This window comes from Cetorhinus maximus, chromosome 2 (genome assembly GCF_964194155.1).
Source record: "Cetorhinus maximus chromosome 2, sCetMax3.hap1.1, whole genome shotgun sequence".
NCBI lineage: Eukaryota > Metazoa > Chordata > Chondrichthyes > Lamniformes > Cetorhinidae > Cetorhinus > Cetorhinus maximus.
In genome coordinates, this window is record NC_135880.1 from 150,732,469 (window position 1) to 150,744,001 (window position 11,533).

The following is an 11,533-nucleotide window of genomic DNA, read 5'->3' on the forward strand; positions in this document are numbered from 1 at the left end:
GGACACATTTGTATAAACCTCATTCATGGACGGGATAAGAGGGGTCTGTGGGGTCACGAATGTGCTTAGTCAGATATTTAACTTGGAAAGTTACTGATACTTGCCTGTGTGAGCAGAAATACTTCAAAACTCATACCAGCTGCTTGGACAGGACTCACAACCTTCAGGTCAGCCCTCCACAGAGAAGATCCTTTTTGGGGCCTGCAGCTTTCAGGGAGCCTTCCCTTTGCCTGGGAATGGGAGTTGTGCTCTCCATTGGAGGCACTTCCTCTGAGGAGGAAGGGAGCGCCAGAAGGGGGAGGAGGTCAGGAGTGCACTTCAGCCTCCAGGGGAGCCACCTTTGGGAGAAGAGGCAGAGGCACAAGGGATGCAGGGCCAACAGGAAGTCCAAGGCAGAAGGGGCTGCAGAAGATGCCACTATCCTGATGCCAGGGTATACAGGTGGTGAAGCAGCTACCTCAATATGTTTGAAGTGCAGTGCCAAAGGAGGCTCCGTCTCTCAAAGGAGACAGTCAACTCTATCTGTCAGATGATAGGCCCTGAGATCTCCGCTAACTGTGTGGGTGGACACCCCATGCCAGTGGCTCTGAAGGTCACAGCTGCCCTCAGCTTCTATGCCTCTGGCTCTTTCCAGGACTCAGTGGGTGATCTTTGCAGTGTCTCCCAATCAGCTGTCCACACTTGCGTCAAGTAGGTTACAGATGCTCTGTTCAGACGTGCATTGACATTCATCCACTTCCACTGCGACCAGGCAAGCCAGGCACAGTGAGCCAGAGGCTTTGCGGCCATTGCTGGCTTCCCCCGTGTCCAGGGTGCAATAGACTGTACACATGTGGCCATCAAGGCACCAGCAGGTGAGCCCAGTGCCTTCAACAACAGGAAGGGCTTCCACTCCATGAACGTGTAGATAATGTGTGATCACAGGTGCAGATTCTGCAAGTCTGTGCAAGGTTCCCTGGGAGCTCCCACGACGCCTACATCCTCAGACACTCCCAGGTGCCGGGGCTCTTCAGTGCTCCAGCTCGGCTTGATGGATGGCTGCTGGGTGACAAGGACTATCCCCTCAGAAGGTGGCTCATGATGCCTCTCTGCCATCCAAGAACAGAAACTGAGCAGTGGTACAATAGGAGCCACGGCACCACAAGAGCTGTGGTGGAGAGAGCCATCAGCCTTCTCAAGAGGCGCTTCCGATGCCTGGACTGTTCAGGGGCCGCACTCCAGTACCCCCCAGATCATGTTTCGCTAATAGTGGTTGCATGCTGCGCTCTCCACAATCTTGCGCTGGAAAGGGGGGGCGCTGTAGATGAAGAAGATGTAGACGCAGTGGCTGCGGCTGCACACGATCAGTCCAGCAGTGAGTCCGAGGATGAGCATGCACAGGGAAATGCTGAGGGGTTAGACACTGACCCAGGCATACTCCAGGGAGGCAGGGACACTCGGGAGGCTTCACTCCAACAAACCTTCAGCTAGAACATCACAGATGGACCACCAGGACAAGCCTGTGCTGTTGGCCCCCTACTCAATACCTGAGTGCTAAAACTGCCTGGATAGCAGCATTAGCTAAGGGCCGTGCCAATAAAGCTCAATGTGACACAACTCACTCATAACATCATGAGTAACCATCCACTTGCAGTGGAAAAGAGGCACCCTCAGCCATGGTCACATGTCTAAGCTTAATGATATAACAAAATGAACTTAAGGAAACAAAATGACAAAGGTGTTAAACACCACACCACCTAATCATGACCTCATTGCGTGACAACACAAAAGCACCAGTGAGAAACCTGTGGTGTGCCTAAGGTGCCTTAAATTTACACGTTCGGGTGCCAAGTCTAAGTGCTGTCCCCGTGCTGGCACTGGCACCTGAGTCAGCCTGCTTACTGTGCTGTCCTGTTGGCCTCGATGACCTTGGTAGCCGTCCTCTGGCCCATGGAGCCTATGCTGGCCCCACCTGGGAGGTAGCGGCCAGTTCCACAGCTGGCATCTCCCCAGTCGCCGCAGCCTCATCGGATGCCATGGTCACTGGCAGAGGAGCGGTGGGGCTGCCGCCCTCATCCGGAGCGCCCTGAGAGGAGCTCGCAGAGACAACAGGCAGCTGCTGCGCCGACGCAAGGTTGCTTTGGACCTCTCTGCTCACCGTAGATGGATGGGCATCGAGCTGGGAAACTTGGTGCCCAGACCATCTCCCACACTGGCACTGACCAGCTGAGGTCAATGCCAATGTGAGAATTTGCTGGTCCAAGCACATCCCCAGGAAGCCCTGATTGGTCTCCTGGAGGAGCCTCTCCATGGGAGTTGCCACTCTCCCCATGGAGGAAGCATGGCGCTCGGCCATGAGACTCATTGCATTGGCGATGGTCCTCGTGGACTCCTCCACCATGGAGACCAAGCCAAGCATAGTCTCATGTATCTCCACCAGATCCTCCCACACACCCTGCTGGATTTGCTGCCTCAGGGACGACTCCAGAGGCACATCATCAGCCACTGACTGAGCATGTGCCTGGTCTCCTGCAGTCCTCCAACTGCTGGCACCATTGGCACTCTCTGTCTCCGCCAGCTCCTCCAGCAACTGTGAAGTGCCCTCACCACTGTGCCCCAGGAAACTAGCCGATGATCTAATTCCCACCGAGGTGCTAGTATCTGCACTGGTGCCTGCCTGGTAGAGATGGTGTGATGCTGGTGGGTCAGAGAATTCAGGGCCCTCAGGTGTGAGAGGGGGTCCCTGTGCCTCCTCCTCCCGGCCCTGATCCGCTGATGCTGAAAGGAAGAACAAAGACATTTGATTAGTTAACGTGGAGACAATGTCAATGTGCATTCCTGTCCCCCGGATCATTATGCGCTCATCCTTCCATAAGCAATGGTCAAGCCATGTTGCAAACTTCAATCACTGAACATTCAGCACTGCCATGGCTGCTGGGACACTAATGGTGACCTCGCTGCTGGGCTAACATACCTGCCCGTGGCACCCCAGCCTCACCGACACTGGTGGACCTGGGCAGATGGTGCCTCTCCAGATCGAAGGCCGCCTGCTTGAACCAGGTAATGATGGCCAACTGGGCCGGCCCTCCACCAGTCCTCAACCGCTTGGCAGCATAATGAGCATTCTTCTCCTGAAAAGGAGAAAAGAGTATTAATTAGTGCAACTTGTACCTGGATTCTCTTCACGCACGTCCCACCCTAACCAGAGTGGGACATTGCAGGGCTCCAGTGCCTCCTCACCCCGCAGCTGCCGCACACTCACACAAAGATGCCATGCCTGTCCCCCCCGCCCCTTGGCCAAATGCAGCCTACATCACATTTGGCACCACACGGTCCAACCTTGTAAAGCAAGGAGGCGCAAGCATGTGGAATGCAAAGGGCAGCAGATCGATTGGTGCCCTGCCACTTGGAAGCTCCCCTCCCAGCATGTCAGCACCCTGACTTTGACATGTTTTGCAGTTCCAGCACTGGGCCTAGGTGCAGATCCTCCAGGCTGCCCCCAAAAGAGTAATGTGGGTGTCACTGTACCACATGCTGCGGGAGCAGAACCCATTTTTTCACCACCCTCTCAGGGTGACCTCGGAATGGGCAATATCTGCTTGCCTACCCAGCGAAGGACACATGCCGTCGATGATTCAATGCAGTCACTACACTCAGAGTTGGGGGGGATGGGGGGATGCAGCCAGGGGGGAAAACCTACCTGCTGGGTTAAGGACCACTGCCAACATGGTACTCACTACTCACCCTTCCCGAGCGCAAAAGGTCGTAGAAATGCTTGCGGCACTGGATCCAGATGCGTCGCACCACCTCACGGGAGCTCACTATCTCCGCCACCTCCTCCCAGGCACATTTGGCCATGTGGGAAGGCCTCCTCCTCCCGTCTCTGGGAACGAGGACCTCCCGCCATGCTGACACCTCCTCGAGAAATATGGGGCACAGTGCCCCTCTACTCTACCCTCCTGCCTGGCCTGCTTACCAGCAGCCCTCTGGGGAGCCCTTTTGCTGGCCATGTTTGGCAGCGTTTGCAAGGCTGCAGGAGCACTTTTAAACAGGCCGCCGGATCGCCATTGGACTCATAGTCCCGCCGCCGCCGCCAGCCCGCTCCTGCAGCCCTTGGGAGCCGTGTTTCACATTGGGCGGGCCTCTAATTCAGTCACTCAAATTCAACCTCTTTCATTCCTCTGTTTCTTTCTCAATTCCTAAATCTCATTGGAAGAACACACTTCCAGCAATTTATAATGTAAACCATTTTTTAAGCTGAACAGTATAGGGGAAAAAAATCTGCCTAATGCATAGGCCACAAGGTGCCCCAGACCAGTGAGATTTGCTCGACTGAAATTTCATCCACGTGTTTTTAATACTTCTATTGAAAATAATTACTGCCTTGTCTCAGCCTATCACATAAACTTCAACCTCGACAAAATATTTTTACTGAGCAACAATTTCAATCACAACTGCATTCTGAACATGTGCAGATTTCCCAGTATGTATCTGTACATCATCAGGAGTTGAAGGGCACAACAATACATCATCTTCTCCTGTGAGACTTTCTTCGCTTTTTCCAAAAAACCCTTGTTAGAAACTGGAGATTAAATTCTTAAAGGTTTTATTTCAAACAAGTGATGACATTTAAATAAATAGATTAACAATTGTGCTTTTCTATAATGAATTCCTTGCAGACAAACTGTGAACAGAAGCTCTTATGAACAGCAGAACCTGTTATTGTGGTTTTATTCATTGATGGCTAGGAAAGAAAATAAAGAGGTGGGTTCTGAACTTACGCAGGATTTTCATGATTACTATCCTTAACATTATAGGAAGGTCAATGCAACCCTAAAGAAATGGCATAAATACATGTATTTACCCATTTGGGCCAATTCTCTATGATTCTACTGATTATCCACTGAGGCTATAGCAGCAGACCAGGAGAATGTCAAGGAAATTCCAGTTGTTCATTGCTGCTGAAAAGTCAATGTAAAAAATGTCTCTCCTAAACTCTTCTTGGAGAAATTTGGTAATGCAATAAATGATTGGCTTCTGCGTGTCTTGGTAAATGTTGTTGATTATGTTGATTGAAGACTACCTTAGTCAGAAAACTCATTAATAATGCTCTATATTTTTCCCTTCTGCATTCCTAGTGCATACTGGAAGAACATATCATGAAATTACACACCCACAACCCTTGGTTTTCTATCTAAGAGAGCAAAGGAACATAAAGATAGGATGTTGATGGTGGAGAAAGTTGGGATTATGGTAAAGGATTTCTTGAAGATGCAAAGTTGTTGTAGATAGGTGCTGGGAAGTTTATGGTGGGTGGGAACAGAGTAAGCTTGATGGTTTGAAAGGGCTAATGGTAGCTTAGCTGCTGTCCCATTTCATCCCCATCATCTAAAAGATCATTTCCTCCTCCACTCCCCCACACAACCAAGATATTAGAAATCCCCAAAATTGTCACTGTCTGTTTCCCTCCCCCTCAGTGCTACAAAACCCTCACTTCATTTCTGCTGAAAACCACGATCCATTCTCCAAGTTGCCAAACCCTGATGTTGGGACCTATCTCAGTGTTTCCAGTACCCTAGATGACATTTGCTGTGCTCCTTGATCCCTGTACTACCCTAATGCTCCCTAACCCTGAGACGATTGTGAATAGTACTCCCAGATCTCAGGCACCCTCATTCTAGTGCTCCCATTTTGTGACAACTCCTCAAAATAATAATTGATTTCAATTCCATTCTTCTAATTAAATATGATTCCCTTCAAAATCTTTCAGGGAGCATCTCAGGGCTTTTTCTTTTGTAATTTTTTCCTACTTCCAATTCAGTGAAATGAAAGCAAGAGGCCTGTGAGCTAATGGGCCCAGATCTCCCAGTCTCAGCGGATGGTACCCCGGAATTACCCCTGATGATGCGCTGAAGGATGCCTCGCAAATCTCCACACAAGGACTGCATAGGAATTGCCCAGGAAGTTTCAACTTCTGTTGGGCAATTACCCTGCACCTGGAACCATCCGAAACTCTGATTTAAAGTCGGAGATTTTGGATGGCTCCAACTCTCTTAGCAGAATAGTTGCCCAGGAAAAGTTTGAAGGATTAAAACCACTTCTAACTCTTGGTAACTATGGTACTGACCTTTCCCCACCGAAGTCCCCAATGGACCCCCCACGATTACATCCCCCCCATCTCCCAAATACCCCTTAACCACCCTGCTAACTCTCCCGCCCACCGAATACACCACAAATCCCCCCGACTAACCTCTTCAGTCCCGAACCCCATGATCACCTGACTAACCCCAACACCCTGAATACAGCCCAACCCCCAAACTAAGCCCCCGCCCCTGACTACCCCCCACCCCAACTACCAACCACCCTCCTGACTAATCCCCCCACCCCTGACTACCACCCCACCACAACCACCCTCTCACCCCGACGGTTCCCCCCCACCACCCAAATACCTTCCTTGACTACCCAACTAACCTGCCCCATCCCTGACAGCTCTCCCAACTCCCTGACTGCCCACAGGAGACGACTAACCCCACCCCCATCTATTACACTCCCCGGCCCCGCGATTATCCGCCCAAACACCCCTCATCCCCAAACAACCCCAACTATCGCACCCCCATTTCTGCTCTCCCTCACTAAACCCCAACTCCCCTAAACCCCCAAACAAGCTCCCGACCAACACCCCCAACTCCCCCACCCCCCGAAACCCTTGCGACTAACACCCCTACTAACCCTCCCACCCCCAATCCCCCCAACTACCACCCCCAATCATCCAACCCTCAATCCATCCAACTGACTCATCCTACCCCGACCCACCTTACTCCCTCACCCACTTACCTTACACCTCCTCCTAGCTTGTCAAAGTGGCTGGGACATTTAAACCTACCAGAATACGGCAGCTAGTGCCATACAAAGATGTAACCAACAGTCCTGCACTACACTGAAGGCCTCCGCTAGTAGCTAAGCTCCACATTTCTCAGTAGGCCCATGTCAGAAGTCTGGGCAAGAAATCTGCAGCTCCAGACAATGGTAAGTAAAAAGGAATCAAAAACCCGATGGTGATTGCCACTCGACGGAAGATTCGGCCCATTTATTATTATTGGAATAAAGACTAAATTAATGCTGAACTTGTTGAATTTTGTGAGACAGACGACCCGCATAACTTTGATATGCTACTTGTATATGGAGACAATGCACTGAGAGGCAAGACTTGCATGTCTATTGTCAGGGAGTCACAAAATTAAATGAACCAACTGCTGGTAAAGAGCTTCGCACCATTGAAGTGGAGCATTAGTTGTGAAGAGGGTTCCAATGAGTGCTGTGTAAAAGATGTTTTCATTTTAATAACAATTTATGAAGCCCCTATCACAAGAGAGGCAACAAGGGAAACAAAGGTGGCTACATGTTAAAACAGGAGTACAAGCTACATTTTCTGAATTATTACTAATCCGCTAAAATAACTATGGCACCATTGTCTTGATCATGCATATATGAGGGGAGATGTCTGGAGCCCTGATAATCATGAGAATTCTGTCTTTTATGCTCCTTTATCACCTGCTAACAGTTATATCCCCTTTTAATTGCCATCTCCTTTCCACAAGGTAAGTATTAAAGATGGAAAATGATGTCAAACCCTTGATTTACATAAGTCTCAACTGATTTATCTGGCAAGTAACCCATACAGTTGCCTGGAAGGATCCTATTGCAATGAAACTTTACGACACCGAAAGAAAGAAAGTCAGGTCCTGTCTCACATACCTAGGTATGAGTGTCACAATCTGTAAACATCAGTCTTTTGATAATGACTGGAGTGAAACTAACTCCTGAGATGTTGCTGAATATGAGGATTTTATTCCCTTATGAAACCATTATTCGCATCAAATGCATACAACACAATGGAACCCTGGACTGAATTCTTATCCTTCACAACTTTGGGAGTTGCAATTTGTCACAAATTGCTGAGTCCACAGATAAGTACGGTATATTGGTTAGGATATAGGTGACAGAGTGTAGGAATAATGGTTATGTAATCAAATTGGTTAGATGTGACGAGTGATGTTCCCCAGGAATCTATCCTGCAGCTTCAGCTTGTTTGGACCAAGGCTGTTATGAGGTCAGGAGCCAGGTGGCCTGAGCAGAACCCAAACTGAGCATCAGTGAGCAGGTTATTGCTGTGTAAATGCTGCTTTTTTAGCACTGTTGATGACACCTTCCATCTCTTTGCTTTTCACTATATTTATCAATTGAATTGGATGAAGGAATGGAGATCCATATATACAAGTTGGATGTGGGCATCACTGGCAAGGCTAACATTTGTTTCCCATCCCTAATCACCCTAAAGAAGGCGGCGGTGAGCCACCTTGCTAAACCACTGCAGTCCATCTGGTGCAGGTACGTACTCAGTGCTGTTACGAAGGGAGTTACATGATTTTGACCCAGCTGCAGTGAAGGAATGGCGATATAATTCCAAGTCAGGATGGTTTATGGCTTGGAGGGGAACTAGCATGTGATGGTGTTCCCATGCATCTGCTGCCCTTGTCCTTCTAGGTGGTCGAGGTCGTGGGTTTGAAAGGTGCTACTGAAGAAGCCTTGGTGAGTTGCTGCAGTGCATCTTGTATATAGTACATGTTGCTGCCACTGTGCATCAATGGTCAAGGGTGTGAATGTTTAAATTGGTGAATGGGGTGTGATCAAGTGGATGGCTTTTTTGTAGCCAATGTTGAGCTTCTTGAGTCTCATTCATCCAGGCAAGTGGAGAATAACTAACCTCCTGACTTGTGCCTTGTAGATGGTGGACAGGTTTTGGGGAGTCAGGAGGTTACTTACTCGTCGTGGAATTCCCATATTCCGACCTGCTCTTGTAGCCACTATATTTATATGGCTGGTCCAGTTTAGTTTCTAATCAATGGTAACCACCAGCTTGTTGATAGTGGGGATTCAGCAATGGTAATGCCATTGAATGTCAAGGACAGATGGTTAGATTCTGTCATGTTGATGATAGTTATTGCCTGGCATTTGCATGGCGAGAATGTTACTTGCCACTTATCAGCCCAAGCCTGAATGTTGTCCAGTCTTGCTGTATACGGACAAGGACCACTTCAGTATCTGAAAAGTTGCGAATGGTACTGAACATTGTGCAATGTGCAATCTTCAGCGAACATCCCCATTTCTGATCTTATGATGGAGGGAAGATCATTGATGAAACAATTGAAGGTGATTGGGCCTAGGATACCGTCCTGAAGAACTCTTGCAGCAATGTCTGGGACCGTGATGATTGGCCTCCAACAACCATAACCATCCACCTTCGTGCTAGGTATGACTCCAACCAGTGGAGAGGTTCCCCTAGATCCTATTGTCTTCACTTTTGCCAGGGATCCTTGATGCCACACTTGGTCAAATGCTATCTTGATGTCAAGGCAGTCACTCTCACCTCCCTGCTTGAGTTCAGCTCTTTTGTTCAATTTTTGTTTTTGGACCAAGGCTGTAATGAGGTCAGGAGCTGAGTGGCCCTGGTGGAACCCAACCTAAGCATCAGTGAGCAGGTTATTGCTGTGTAAGTGCCGCTTTGATAGCACTGTTGTCAACATCTTCCATCACTTTGTTTTTCCACAATATTTATCAATTGACTTGGATGAAGGAATGGAGAGCCGTATATCCAAGCTTGGGAGCATAATATGTAATATAGTTGGAGCAGAAAGGTGCAAGTGGACATTGATAGTTAAGAGATTTGGCAAAACGGTGGCAGATGGAGTTCAATGTGAAGAAGTGCGAGATCATCTACTTTGGACCTAAGAAAGCTAGATCAAAGTATTTCCTAAATAGTAAAAAGCTAGAAACTTTGGAAAAACAGATAAGTTTAGCAGTCCAGGTACAGAAATCATAGAAACATAGAAACTAGGAGCAAGAGTAGGTCATTCGGCCCTTCTAGCCTGCACCGCCATTCATTATGATCATGGCTGATCATCCAACTCAATAGCCTGCTCCCACTTTCTCCCCATATCCTTTGATCCCTTTCGCTTCAAGAGCTATATCTAACTCCTTCTTAAAAGCATACAATGTTTTGGTCTCAACTGCTTTCTGTGGTAACAAATTCCACAGGCTCACCACTCTCTGGGTGAAGAAATTTCTCCTCATCTCAGTCCTAAATGGTCTACCTCATATCCTCAGACTGTGACCCCTGGTTCTGGACTCCCCCACCATCGGGAACATCCTTCCTCCATCTACCCTGTCTAGTCCTGGTAGAATTTTGTAGGTTTCTATGAGATCCTCCCTCATTCTTCTGAACTCCAGCGAATATAATCCTAATCGACTCAATTTCTCCTCATATGTCAGTCCTGCCATCCCAGGGATCAGTCGGGTAAACCTTCGCTGCACTCCCTCTATAGCAAGCTCATCCTTCCTCAGATAAGAAGACCAAAATAGCACACAATATTCCAGATGTGGTCTCACCAAGGCCCTGTACAATTGCAGCAAGACATCCCTGTTCCTGTACTCTAATCCTCTGGCTATAAAGGCCATTTGCCTTCTTTACCGCCTGCTGCACCTGCATGCTTACCTTCAGCAACTGGTGTACGAGGACACCCAGGTCTTGATGCGCATTCCCCTCTCTCAATTTATAGCCATTCACATAATAATCTGCCTTCCTGTTTTTGCTACCAAAATGGATAACCTCACATTTATCCACATTATACTGCATCTGCCATGCATTTGCCCACTCACTCAGCTTGTCCAAATCACACTGAAGCATCTCTGCATCCTCCTCACAGCTCACCCTCCCACCCAGCTTTGTGTCATCTGCAAATTTGGAGATATTACATTCAATTCCCTTAACTAAATCATTAATATATATATTGTGAATAACTCATTAAAATCATTAAAAGGTACTCGCCTGTTTGAAAAAATAATTTAAAAAACTTTTAACCTTTGTTTCAATGGGTTTGGAATACAAAGAGGAGCAGGTTTATTTACAAGTTTTATAAAATTGTGCTTAGACCCCATGTGGAATATTGCGTTTAGTTCTTGGCACCAAAGCTCAAGAAGGTTATGTTGTCTATGAAATGGGTGCAGAGCAGATTACCAGGATGATACCAGGATTGAAAGGTTTAAATTATGCGGATAGGCTGCAAAGACTGGCTTGTATTTCATTAAGTATTAAAGAATAAGGATGATTTAATTGAGGTGCTTAAAATGATTTAAAGATTTAATAGAGTAGATAGAGGTAAACTATGGTTGGAGAAGCCTAGGATAAGGGCTAGATTAACCTTAAAATTAGAGCTATGTCATTCAAAGATGAAGTCAGGGAGCATTATTTACACAAATGATAGTGGAAATCAGGAATACTCCCCATATAACTGGTGAGTCTCAGTCAATTGAAAATTTGTAAACTTCTATTCTTAGATTTTTGTTAGGTAAGGTCATTAAGGGTACAGAAGCAAGGTGAATGATAAACCAGGTAAATGGAGTTAAGATACTGATCAGCCACGATTGGGATATGCTCATGGGGCTGAAAGGCCTACTTCCGCTTCTATGCTCCTAAGGTTTTATAAATGGTTATCTT